Source organism: Cynocephalus volans, chromosome 17, assembly GCF_027409185.1.
Source record: "Cynocephalus volans isolate mCynVol1 chromosome 17, mCynVol1.pri, whole genome shotgun sequence".
Classification (NCBI taxonomy): domain Eukaryota; kingdom Metazoa; phylum Chordata; class Mammalia; order Dermoptera; family Cynocephalidae; genus Cynocephalus; species Cynocephalus volans.
Window position 1 is genome coordinate 14538495 of NC_084476.1, and position 14316 is coordinate 14552810.

General features: G+C 37.3%; 1 protein-coding gene and 1 pseudogene across 1 annotated transcript in view; both read right to left on the bottom strand.

The window, feature by feature from the left end:
* The window catches only part of LOC134365491 (olfactory receptor 1J2), a 110785-nt gene that overhangs the window by 70259 nt on the left and 26210 nt on the right, over window positions 1-14316 (bottom strand). The window lies entirely within an intron of this gene.
* On the bottom strand, window positions 8894-9811 carry LOC134366106 (cyclic AMP-dependent transcription factor ATF-4-like; annotated as a pseudogene).

The following is a 14316-nucleotide window of genomic DNA, read 5'->3' on the forward strand; positions in this document are numbered from 1 at the left end:
AAATAAAATAAATAACTACTACTCTGCAGCTTAAAATAAAAAGAAAATAACTGACGCCTGTTTCCTGGTACCCACTTGACATTTCAATCATCATAAATTGCTGAGGGTTGAATATGGCCTGATGTAAAGATGTAAACTTGAATGCAGAGACTTTGCATATTTTGTTCACTACTATGTACTCATGTACTTGATAGTGTAGTACCTGGGACAAGGATGTTGTTAAATAAATACATGTTTAATAAAGAATTAATGACCTTTTGATTCTTTGGAGGAAAAAACTTGGCTAATAAGAGGATTGGATGTATCATTGGAACTAGAATGGGACAGACGTGTGATTCATGGACCAGTAAGTGTAAGAAACAAATAGAAGTGTAGCTACATTTAAGAATTTTCATACTAAAAGGATATTACTATAATGTTATGTCCGTGTTCACTGACATTCTTCACTTCCACCAATTCCCAGCAGAGAGAAGAGCAGCATGAGGAGGGAGAACCAGAGCCGCGTGTCCCAGTTCCTCCTCCTGGGGCTCCCCATCCTGCCGGAGCAGCAGGGCGTGTTCTTCACCCTGTTCCTGGGCATGTACCTGACCACGGTGCTGGGGAACCTGCTCATCATGCTGCTCATCAGGCTGGACTCTCGCCTCCACACCCCCGTGTGTGTTTTCTTCAGCCACTTGGCTTTTTCTGACATTTCCCTTTCATCTATTAAGGTTCCAAAAATGCTGATGGATATGCAGGCTTAGCAACAATCCATCCCCTATGAAAGGTGCGTTTCTCAGATGTATTTTTTCATCCTTCTTGGCTGTCTTGGCAATTCCCTCCTTGCAGTGATGGCCATCTGACAGGTAAGTGGCCATCTGTCACCCACTCCACTACATCTCTGTCATGAGGGAGAAGCTGTATGTATTACTAATAGCCATGTTGGTTCTTCTGTCATGTTGTACACCCTTCTCTTGGTATAGGTATCCTGTGCTGACAACACCACACCCCACTTCTTCTGTGACATCACTGCCCTCTTGAACATGAGCTGCTCAGACACCTCCATCAATGAGCTGGTCATCTTCACCAAGGGAGGAGTGCTTTTTATCCTGCCTTGGGCTCTTATATCCATATAGGAACCCCTATCCTGAGGGTCCCCTTGACTAAAAGAGTCTTTAAAACTGTTTCTACCTGTGGCTCCTGTCTCTTTGTGGTGTCTTTATACTTTGGGACACTTGCAGGTGTCTACTTTATCTCTTCATCATGGAACTCCAATGACAAGGACATAATTGCTTCTGTCATCTTCATAGTTTTAAAATAGTATGTATTCTGCTATTATGTTCTGTTTTCTTAATATGCCAAATAGGTCAAGTTTGCTTCTTGGGTTGTTAGATCTTCTTTGTCCTTAATTATCCTTAATTAATCTTTGGCTGCTTGTTTATTATCTCTCATATATGCAAAATCTTATGAAAAACATGTTGCATCATTAAAATTGTGGATATTTTTTCTTCTTTTAGATATCAATTCTTGCTTATATATATACTTTAACTATGTTATTGAGGACACATAGATTTAGCAGTATGATCTACTCCTCGTGGACTGACACTTTCATGTAGTGGTGTGTTGAAGCTGGCTTGTATTGGCTTCATGCTGATTGTGAACATCTCTTCGTAATTCCACAGTCAATGACATCATGTTGGTAGCTTGAAACTGATCATAACGAGAATTATTACACTATGGAAACTGGCAAATGCAATAGGCAAGGCTCCCCTACTATTGACAGCCATTTGTTTTTCACTTAGCAGCACACCATTGCATTTATAAGTAGGAGATATTTCTCTTAGTCTCTATGGATGGCCCCTACCTTAACATCTCATCTACATCATCTTATATTAGTATAGATATATCATACTTTGGGGGATTAATTTTATCTGTGTCTGTCCTAACAGTTTGAAGAATGGCAGGGTAGACTTTTACTTTCTCAAATCTCATCTATGCCTGTCACTATGTATTTTCACACAAGTAGCTTAATGTCTTCCATAATTTTACATTAAACATTACTGTGTCCTTTTATATATGATGTGTCCATTGTAAATAGTGTAAACTTGAGTTTTGCTCTTTTTTGTAGATGGTGACTCTTCTGGAGAATTTAATCTGTTTATATTTAATGTAATTATGGTATATTTCCATTTATATTTTTCATATTCTATGTTTTATATTTGAGACATTTCATATTTTTCTATCCTCTTTATTCCTTTTGATTAATTAAATATATATTTTTGTTACTATAATCCTTTATTAACTTGTGAATCATATATTATTATTTTGTTATTCGTTTTTTGTACTTTGTATAGAGATTACTTCTTGCTTTCTTTTAAAAAACATTATTGAGGTATAATATACACAGCACAAAATTTTTATTTTAACAATCTGAGGTGCATAATTCAGTAGCATTTAGTTCATTAATAATGTGCAACTACCACAACTATTTCATTCCAGAACCCCAAAATAAAACTATGTACCCATTAAACAGTCATTCTCATTTCCCCCTCCCATGGCCCTTAGCAAACACCAAACTGCTACTGTCTCTATGGATTTGCTTATTCTGTATATTTCATATGAGTGGAACTCTAAAATGTTTGACATTCAACCTTGTTGTAGTCTGTGTCAGTACTTCATTCTTATTTATGGCTGAATAATATTCCATTGTATGAATATACCACATTTTGTTTACGCATGCATGTATTGGTAGACATACAGGTTATTTCCACTTTTTGGCTATTGTTAACAGTGCTGCTGCAAATATTTGTGTTCCAGTTTTTATTTGAACACCTATTTTCAATTCTTTTGGATATATACCTAGAAGAGGAATTGCTGAGTCATTTGGTACTTCTTTTTAACTTATTGAGGAACAAACTGTTTTCCACAGTGACTGAACTGTTTTGAGTTCCTACCAGCAATGTATGAGTTTTCCAGTTGCTCCACATCTTGGTCAATACCTGTTGTTTTTCATTTTTTGTAGCCATCTTAAGGGGTATAAAGTGGTATCTGGTTGTCATTTTGATATGAATTTTCCTAATGACTAATAACATTGAGCATCTACTGTGTGCCCACTGGTCATTTCTATATTTTCTATGTAGGAATGCCTATTTATATCATTTGCCATTTAGAAATTTTTTTCTGTGTGTTTTGTTGTTGAGTTATATGAATTCTTTGTATGTTCTGGGTACTAGATCCTTATCAGACATATGATTTTCAAATAGTTTCTCCCTTTCTGTGGGTTGTGTTTTCACTTTCATGATAGTGCCCTTTAATACAAAAATGTTTTTAAATTTAATAAAATCCTATATATCTATTTCTTTTGTAGCTTGTGCTTTTTCTGTCATATCTAAGAAACCATGGCCAAATACAAGGTGAAGATTGAGTCCTGTTTTCTCCTAAATTTTATACTTTTAACTCTTACATTTAGGTCTTTAGTTCATTTTTAGTTAAATATATACATGGTGTGAAATAAGGATTCAATTCATCCTTTTCCATGTAGCTATCCAGTGGTCCCAGCACCATTTGTTGAAGAGACTAACTCTTTCCCCATTGAACAATCTTGACACCCAGGTTGAAAAAAAATTGGCCATAGATGCATGGGTTTATTTCCCACCTCTCAATTTTATTCGATTGACCTGTATGTTTATTTTTATGCAAGTATCACGTTTTTATAATTGCAGCTTTGTACTATGTTTGAAAATCAGAAAGCATGAGTTCTCCAAATTTGTTTTGCGTTTTCAATATTATTTTTGCCATGGAGGAAGCATCTGTCATTGGAGAGAAAATGGAAAATAAAAGCTGTGAAAATCTCCTGCGTATATTAGGGATTGAGAGGGTCACATGCATGTTCAGGAATGGACACAGGCTTAGAAATACCTGAGAAAACCCTGTGCTTTCAGATCTGGCTAATCTGAATCCATGCAAACAGAAAGTGAAGGATAAGGCAGAATTATAAATTGTCTTCCTAAGCATTGAAGGAGTGCCTCAACACAGACACAATCTGCAAAGACCAGGTGACCATCTTTTTCTCTTTTTCTTATCTTTCATTTTCTTTTTGGGTCCAGGAAGCAAGGGAATTCTTTGTAAACTGATAGCTGACCTCTAAGCTAACAGAACCTTTAATAACCACAAACACAAAGGAATAGAGTATTTGTAAAAATAGTTTAGAAAAGCCACTAATCAAACAAACAACTTTGACCCACGATGAGCAGTGACAATATACCCTGGAGCTGGGGGGAAATTTGATATCTAGAATTACCACAATATAGTATTAAAAAATCCAATTTTCAACCAAAATTATGAGCCATTCAAAGTAAGAAAAAAGAAACCATAGCCCATTCACAGTAAAAACAAATAAATAAATCAAAAGAAATTCTCTTAGAGGAAGCTCAAACATTGGACTTTCTAGTGAAAGATTTAAAATCAACTTTTAAAAATATGGTTAAAGAACTAAGGAAACCTTAGAAAAGGAACTAAAGAAAATCAGGAGAGACTTCTGGGAAGATGGCAGACTAGAGGTGCCTAGGGCACATTCCTCCTGCAGAAAAAGATCAAAATGGGCCCACCACCACTGCCATTGCCAGAGCCATTGTCCTTTCCTAGAACCATTGCCCATTGCAAAATAGCTCCCTGCAGAGCAGCAGTCCTGTGAGTTGCCTATCATTGCAGTCATGGACTCTGCAGATGCAAGAGAGGTGGCTGCAACCAATGCCACCATCGCTGCAACTCATGGGGTCAATGCCACTGTAAATTAACCCTGCTGCTGCCAAGGACACTGCAGATGTGAAGGAGATGGCTGTAGCTGCTGGCAATGAGATAACCTCCCTGCCACCAAGGACACCGCAGACATGAGGGGCGAGGCAGTTGCATCCAGAAGTGCCTCTGCCACCCCCACAATGTAACCCCACTACTGCTAAGGACCACTGGAGAAGAGAGGGAGATGGCTGTAGCCATTGGCTCCCCTGCCACTACCACTAGATAACCCTGCTGCTGCCAAGGACACCTCCCAGGACTCCACAGATTGGAGTGAAGCAGTTGCAGCCATGCTACCACAGCCACCACTACAAGGTTACCCTGCTGTTGCCAAGGACACTGTAGATATAAGTTCGCTAGTTATAGCTACATGCACTACTGTCTCTCCCATGAGGTATCCCTGCTGCTGCTGTGAACACCACAGATGTGAGAAAGGCAGTTGCAGCTGCCAGCACCCATGCTGCCCACACAAGGTAATCCTGCTACTGCCGCAGACACCAGAGACAGAGGGAGGCAGTTGCAGTCACTGGCACTGGTGTGCCCACACAAGATAACCCTGCTGCAACCAAGGATGCAACAGACACAGCAGGTAATTGCAGCTACTAGTGCTGGTGATGCTGCTGTGAGGTAACCCCACTGCACTTGCAGATACTGTACCTGTGTGGGCCACTGATGTGGACACCACAGCCAAACAGGTTGCTGCTGCAACCAATGCTGCTACAGTTGCTGCCACCACCAGCACCTCCAGGCAACCACCATCATTGTGCGAGCCACCCATCACCACTGGAACCACTGCTGCCATATGGGCAGCTTGCCAAAGCCACTGCAACAACCACCACTGCCACAAATGTGGCCTGCTACCACAGCAGCAGCTACAGCAGCCACTGCCATTGTACAGGAGGACTTCTGACCACTTGACTGCATTGACACAGGGAGGGTCACCAGCAGAGTCCAGGGAAGGAGAGTAACAGAAGAAGCAACTGCTCTACATGATGACCAGACATCAATGTAGAGATGCCAGAAATATGGAAAAAAAACAAGAGAATATGAGTCCACCAAGGGAGTACAATAACTCTCAAATAGCATACCCCATAGAGCAGGGAATTCTTGAAATGACTGAAAACAAATACTGAGTAAAAATCTTAAGGGAACTCAATGAGATGCAAGGAGACACAGTTAAATGACACAATGAACTGAGAAAAACTATCCAGGACAGGAAGGATGAAATTTAGAAAGAGATTAATACTTAGAAGGAGAATGTCACAGAACTCATGGAACTGAAGGAGCCATTCAACAAAATGAAGAACAACTGAGGGATTAAGCAGCAGGCTACAGCAAGCAGAAGAAAGAATTTCTGATCTTCAAGACAGGTTCTTCGAAATGCCTCAGGTGGACCAAAAAAAAAAAAAAAAAAAAAGGAATTTAAAAAATAAAGTAATTCTAAGAGAGATAGCAGAGAACATTAAGTGCACAAATATCTGAATCATGGTTATTCCTGAAAGAGAGGAGAAAAGGCATTGAGAACATATTCACAAAATAATGGCAGAAAATTTCCCAGGGATAGGTAGAGACATGAGAGAAATGGACCCTCAGATTCAGGAGGATCAAAGATCCCCAAACAGATTCAGTCCAAAAAGGTCTTCCCCATGGCACATTACAGCCAAACTAGCAAAACTCAAAGACAAAGGGCGAATCGTAAAAACAGCAGAAGAAAAGTGTCAAGTCATCTATAAGGGAGTCCCCATCAGACTAACAGCAGACTTCTCAACAGAAACTCTAAAAACCATAAGAAAATGGGATGACATATTTGAGATACTAAAAGAAAAAAACTGTCAGCTAAGAATACTATATCCAGCAAGGCTATCCTTTTAAAATGAAGGAGAAATAGTGTATTTCCTAAACAAATAAAAACTATGAGAGTTCACCACCTCAGGACCACCTCAAGAGAATCCTGTGTCCAGAATCCAAAAAACAATAACCACTACTATGAATACAAAGGAAAGAACAAAACCCACTAGTAGAACAAAAATTCAAATGAGAAAGAGAAAGAAACTCTATCTTACCACCTCAAAAACCAGCAAACACCAAAGACAAATAATAAAAGTGAAAGAATCAAAAGATATTCAAAACATCCAAATGAAAATTGATAATATGCCAGAGGACAATACTTTTCAGTAACAACCACAAATGTAAATGGATTAAATTCCCCACTCAAAAGACAGAGAGGCTGATGGGATTAAAAAGCTAGGCCCAGCTGTATGCTATTTACAAGCGACTCACATTACCTATAGATACAAACAGACTAAGAGTGAAGGGATAGAAAAAGATATACCACACAAGTGGAAATAAAAAATGAGCAGGAGTAACTATTCTCAAAGCAGACAAAATAGACTTTAAACCAAAAAATATAAAAAGAGACATAGAAGGCCACTATATAATGATAAAGGGATCTATCCAGCAAGAAGCCATAACAATCATAAATTTATATGCACCCAATATTGGAATACCCACATGTATAAACCAAACAGTATTAGACCTAAGGAAAGAGATAGACTGAAATACAATAGTAGTTGCAGAGCTCAACACAACTCTCTCAACACTGGACATGTAATCCAGGCAACAAATCAACAGAGAAACACAGGATTTAAAACATACTTTAGACCAATGACATGTGGCATACAGAACTTTCCATCCAAAAACCACAGAATATAATTTCTTCTCCTCAGCACATGGAACATTCTCCAGGTTAGACCACATGTCAGGTCACAAATCAAGACTCAATAAATTTTACAAATTTGAAATCATTTCAAGTACCTTCTCAGACCACAAAAGATTAAAAGCCAGAAATCAATAACAAGTTAAGCTCTGTAAACTATACAAACACATGGAAATTAAACAACATGCTCCTGAATGAAATATGGGTCCAAGAAGATATTGAATGGGAAATTTAAAAATTTCTCAAAAATAGTGAAAATAAAGACACATCACACCAAAACATGTGGAATGCTAGAAAAGCACTACTAAGAGGGAAGTTTATTGCAATAAACACTTACCTTAAATGAATAGAAAGATTTCAAATAAACAACATAATGCTACACCTAAAAGAACTGTAGAAACAAGATCAACCCAATCTCAAAATTAGTTGGAGGAAAGAAATAATTAAGATCAGAGCTGAACTAAATGAAACAGAAACCCACAAAATGATGCAGAAGATCAATGAAAACTTGGGGTTTTTTTAGAATATAAACAAAATAGAAAAATCATTAGCTAGGCTAACTAAAAAAAGAAGAGAGAAGACCCACATAACACAAATCAGAAATGAGAAAGGAAACATTACATCTGATACTACAGAAATACAAAGAATCTTTAGAGACTATCATAAGCAACTATACGACAACAAATTTGAAAACCTCAGGAATGGATCATATCCTGGATGCAAGGATGGTTCAACATATGCAAGTCAATAAGTGTGATGCACCACATCAACAAAATCAAGGACAAAACCATCTGATTATCTCAATAGATACAGAAAAAGCATTTGACAAAATTCAACATCCATTCATGATTAACTCTCAGCAAGTTAGGTCTAGAAAGAAAGAATCTCAAGACAATAAAAGTTGTATATAACAAACCCACTGCCAATATCATCCTGAATGGGAAAAAGCTGAAAACCCACTCTCACCCCTCATAATTAACATAGCATTGGCAGAACTAGGCAGAGCACTTAGGCAAAAGAAAGAAATAAAGGACATCTAGATTGGAAAAGACAAATTGTCAAATTGTCCCTGTTTACAGATGACGTGATCCTCTATATAGAATAGTCTAAAACCTACAAAAAACCTCCCAAACTGTTAGAGTTGATAAAATAATACACTAAAGTTACAAGATACAGAATCAACACAAAAATTGGTAGCATTTTTATACTCCAACAACGATCTAGCAGAAAAAGGAATCAAGAAAGCGAGCCCACTTGCAATAGTCACCAACAAATAAATAAATAAATAAATAAATAAATAAACAACCTAGTAGTAATTTTTCGTTTTTTACTTTCACTACAAAATAATTTATTACAACTCATAGCTTTAGTGCAAGACTCCTATGTACAAGCATACAACACTGATTACCCTAGGTAGAGGACCCTTATCTTCCCCCTTGCCATGTGAATGTCTAGTACCAGATCTTAAAGGTATTGGATCTCCTTGGCCAGTGAATCTGCCTTTCTTTCAAAGCTTTTTCTTCTTTTCTACCTCTCTACATTCACCTGCTCTACCCACTTCTGGAGGTAACTAGTGGCTGCTGTCTTGTTTTGCTCTATTTTTTTCAGCTTCTTATTCAGTTTCTCACCCTTTACTTTTGCTGCTACCATCTTCTCTCCAGGAGGATCATTTGGTTGTGGGGAGGCAGAGCCACAGATGACACCCAGAGATGATAGGCTCCTATTTGGAGGGCCTCTAGATGTAGAGGGGCTATCCTGGGGACAGCCCAAATAGGACTCAGGGCTCATCATTATCTGAGAGGTGTCTTCCTCCTTTATGAATTGAGGGATCATGGTGATGTAAGCAGTAGAGTCTGGCTTCCTAGCTCCTTCAGAGATATTCACTTCATTGCCTAGCTCTAAACTAAAAGAATGATCTGTAGTGGAGAACAAGACCCCTGAGGAAAGGGGAAGTAGTTGCTAGAAGGTGGAAGGGGCAACCTGGCTGGTTTTTGCCAAACTTTCTGGGAGATGGCCAATTGGGTTCACTGTCTGGTTGGGATCCTTATTAATCTTCTGGACTAAGCAGGGCAAAGAGATTACATACATCACCTAATGTGGCCAAAATCTCATCTGGCATGGTTTCCAGGTCATTTGTACCCAACAGGACATCAAAGTCAAACTCTTTCAGATCCATTTTCTCCAACATCCAATCTGTCCTGGAGAAGGCATCCTCCTTGCCATTGTCTGAGGCATAATCAAGCCATCCACAGCCAGCCATTTGGAGAAGTGCAACTTACCCCTGTTGCCAGAGAACCAGCGAGGTTTGAAGTGCTTGGCCATCTACAGGTAATCATTTAAAAGATCTAGGCTTTCTTCAGTCCCCACTCTGAACTGGTTGAAGGTAGACATCATGTTCCACACCAACACCTCACTGCTCAGGAAGCTAATCTCACTCATTTTGAGGGGCTTTTCTAGAATGGAGGAATGTGCTTAATTCAAAGGTGTCTTCATCAGTTATGGCAATGCTTCTGCTGAATGCTGTGGAAAGCACCATGGCTTAAGCCACAATAACTATCCCCCAGAAATGAAATGCCTAGGAGTAAATTTAACCGAGGAGGTGAAAGATCTCTACAAGAAAAACTATAAAGCATTGGTGGAAGGGTTAATACCATCAAATGGATTGGAAGAATTAATACCATCAAAATGTCCATATTAGCCAAAGCAATCTACAGAGTCAATGTAATCACTATCAAAATACCAATGTCATTATTCACAGAAATAGAACAAAACACTCTTAAAATTTGCATGGAACCACAAAGGACCCCGTATAGCCAAAGCAATCTTAAACAAAAAGAACAAAGTTGAAGGGATCACACTATCTGACTTCAAAATATACCATAAAGGTATACTAACCAAAGCAGCATGGTACTGGCATAAAAGCAGACAAATAGATCAATAGAATGGAATAGAAAATCCATAAATAAACCCATGCATTTAGAGCTAACTGATTTTTGACAAAGTTGCCAAAAACACACAGAGGGGAAAGGACAGCCTTTTCAATAAACAGTGCTGGGATAACTGGATAACTCTATGCAGAAGATTGAAACTAGGCCTTTATCTCTCACCATACACAAAATCAACTCCAGATGGATTAAAAACCTAAATTTAAGACCCAAAACTATGAAACTACTAGAAGAAAACATAAGCATATGGAAATGCTACATAAAATGGGTTTGGGTAGTGCATTTTGAAGACTACAATGGCACAGGCAGCTAAAGCAAGAATAGACAAATGGGACTACATAAAATTAAAAAGCTTCTTCACAGTGAAGGACACAATAAGCAAAGTAAAGAGACAACCTAAAGAATGAAAAAAAGTATTTTAAAACTACACATCACACAAGGGGCTAATATTCAGAATATATGAGGAACTCAACAACCCAAAAGCAAAAAAAAAAAAAAAACCCAAATAAAAAATGGACAAAGATCTTGAACAGATATTTCTCAAAAGAAGACATACAAATGGTATAAAAATAAAAGTGCTCAACATCACTACACATCAGGGAAATGCAAATTAAAACCACAGTGAGATGTCATCTCAGTCTGATTAGAATGGGTATTATCAAAAAGACAGAAAATAACCAATGTTGGTAAGGATATGGAGGAAAGAGAACAACCTTGTCTGACCATAATGGAATAAAACCAAAAATCAACAACAAAAGGGACAATAGAAACCATATGAATACATGGAAGTTAAACATCATTCTCTTAAACAATGAATGGGGCAAAGAAGAAATCAAAAAGGAAATTAAAACTTTATTGGGCAGAAACGAAAATAAAAACACAAGGCACCAGAACCTATGGGATATGGCAAAAGCAGTTAAGAGGGAAGTTTTTAGCAATAAATATCTGCATCAAAAAAGAATAAAAACTTCAAATAAACAATCTAATATTACGCCTCAAGAAGCTGGAAAAACAAGAAGAAACTAAACCCAAAATCAGTAGAAGGAGAAAAATAAAGATCAGAACAGAAAAAAAAAAAAAAATTAGAAATTTAAAAACCAATACAAAAGATCAATAAAACAAAGAGTTGGTTTTTTGAAATGACAAACAAAATCGATAGACCTGTACTTAGACTAGTGAAGGAAAAAGGAGAGAAGACACAAGTAAAATCAGAAATGAAAGAGGAGACATCACAACTGATACCACAGAAATACAAAGGATATAAGAGTCTACTATGAACAGCTATATGTGAACAAACTGGAAAACCTAGAAGAAATGGATAAACTCCTAGACACATAAAACTTACCAAGGTTGAATCATGAAGAACTAGAAAACCTAAATAGACCAGTAACCAGTAATGAAAATGTCCCCCAGCAAAGAAAAACCAGGACCATGTGGCTTCACTGCTAAACTCTACCAAACATTTAAAGAAGAATGAATACCAATTCTTCTCAAACTCTTGCAAAAAAATTGAAGAGGAGGGAACACTACAAAACTCATTCTATGAGGCCAACATTAATTTCATACAAAACCAGAAAAAAGACACAACAAAAAAGAAAACTACAGACCAGTGTCCCTAATGAACATACGGGAAGATCTTCCATAAAATCTGGCAAACAAAATCCAACAACACATTAAAAAAGATTATCAACCATGATCAAATTGGATTCATCCCATGGAAGCAGGAACAGAGTAGGGAGCCCGAAAATAAACCCACACACTTACAGTCAAATGATTTTTGACAAAGGTGCTAAGAATATACAATGGGGAAAAGACAACCTCTTCAATAAATGGTGCTGGGAAAACTGGATATCCACATGCAGAATATTGAAACTAGACCCCTATTTCTCACCATACACAAAGATGGATTAATGACCTAAATTTAGAACCTGAAAATATGAAACTACTAGAAGAAAACATAGGGGAAATACTACACAAAATGGAGTTGGGTAGTGCTTTTTTGAGCAAGACTACAAAGGCACAGGCTGCTAAAGCAAAAATATGCAAATAGGACTATATCAAACTGAAAACCTTCTGCATAGCAAGGGACACTATCAACAAAGTTAAGAGACAAACTATATAATGAGAGAAAGTGTTTGCAAACTACACATCAGACAAGGGGCTAATATCCAGAATATATAAGGAACTCAAACAACTCAAAAGCAATAAATAAATAAATTAATGAAATGAAATAAATAATAATAGCCCAATGAAAAAATGGGCAAAGGACTTGAACAGACATTTCTCAAAAGACAAATGGCCAATAAGCACATGAAAAAATTCTCAATATCACTAATCATCAGAGAAATGCAAATGAAAACCATAATGAGATATCTACCCCAGTTAGAATGGCTATTATCAAGCAAGACAATAACAAATTCTGGCAAGAATGGGGCAAAAAGGGAACACTCCTACATAGCTGTAGGGAATATAAATTGGTACATCCATTGTGGAAAACAGTATGGAGGTTTCTCAGAGAATTAAAAACAGATCTACCTTATGACCCAACTATCCCACTACTCAAAGGAAAGGAAATCAGTATATCAAAAACACATCTGCACTCCCATGTTCATTGCAACACTATTCACAATAGCCAAGAGATTAAATCAATCTAAATGCCCATCAATGGATGAATGGATAAAAAAATGTGCGGTATATACACAATGGAATACTATTCAGCTATAAAAAGAAATGATATCCTATAATTTGCAGCAACATGGATGGAACTGGAAACCACCATGTTAAGTGAAACAAGTCAGGCACAGAAAGACAAATACTGCAAGAGCTCACTTGTATGTAGAATCTAAAAAAAAATAAAAATGGTTCTCATAGAAGTAGACAGTAGAATAATGGTTACCAGAGGCCTGGAGGGGATGGGGTTTGTGGGGAGGAGAAGTTGTGGACTAACAGGTACAGAATTATGCTATCTTCCCTAAGTGAATCACTGTGTAGTATATGCATGTACTGAAATAACACACTGTAACCCACAAATATGTACAAATCACTGTAAAAATAAAATTAGAAAACAAGACAAAAACAGAGATACTTTTTCTCACACTGTTTAACTAAATAAGAAATACTACAGAGTCACTGATTTTATTTCTATCTCCATGCCAGTATGAAAAGAGAGGTACAAATGATGTTCTCATGGTTTGAGAAGAAAGTTTTATCAAATTTTTAATTTTTGGAAAACAGGCTGGTCAATTTTAGTATTATAATCATGGCAACAGATTATTAACCACGACCACAGGACCCAGAACCCAGTTTAGAAATCTGAATATCGTACAAGACTTTTTCACTCAAATAGCAACTCTACATACAGGTTGATTTTTAACACAAAACAGAGCAAATTAATAGCATAAGCATTCATACACCTTCACCTTGAATAATGAGCACACACTGTTCACCTTATATCTAACATTGAAGAAATAGAGCTGAAGATGTGTAAAATAAATTTGGAGTCAATTTGGTCAGAGGTTCAGTGGAAACCCATATTTTGAATGATTGGTCTATGATATTGTGAGAAAGTTGCACCAATAGAATACTGATTCTATACCTTTTGCACAGGAGACTGTGATTTATAGAAACGGTATTCCATTCCCCAGAGTCCAGTGGTGATGTCAGGATATAAGCTCCTTCACTCTTTTGTTCAGATAGTGAAAGTGTTAGGCAGTATTTCTGCTGTTCTTGAAATAGCATGGGTTTCAGAAACAAGAGACTTTGGTTAACACACACAACCTCCAACTTGGTTTGTCATGGACTCTGAATCACATTTTCCCCAATGTAACCTGTGAAGCTTTGTGAATCACCAAGTTCGTGATAGCTGCCTTGTGGTTATTAATA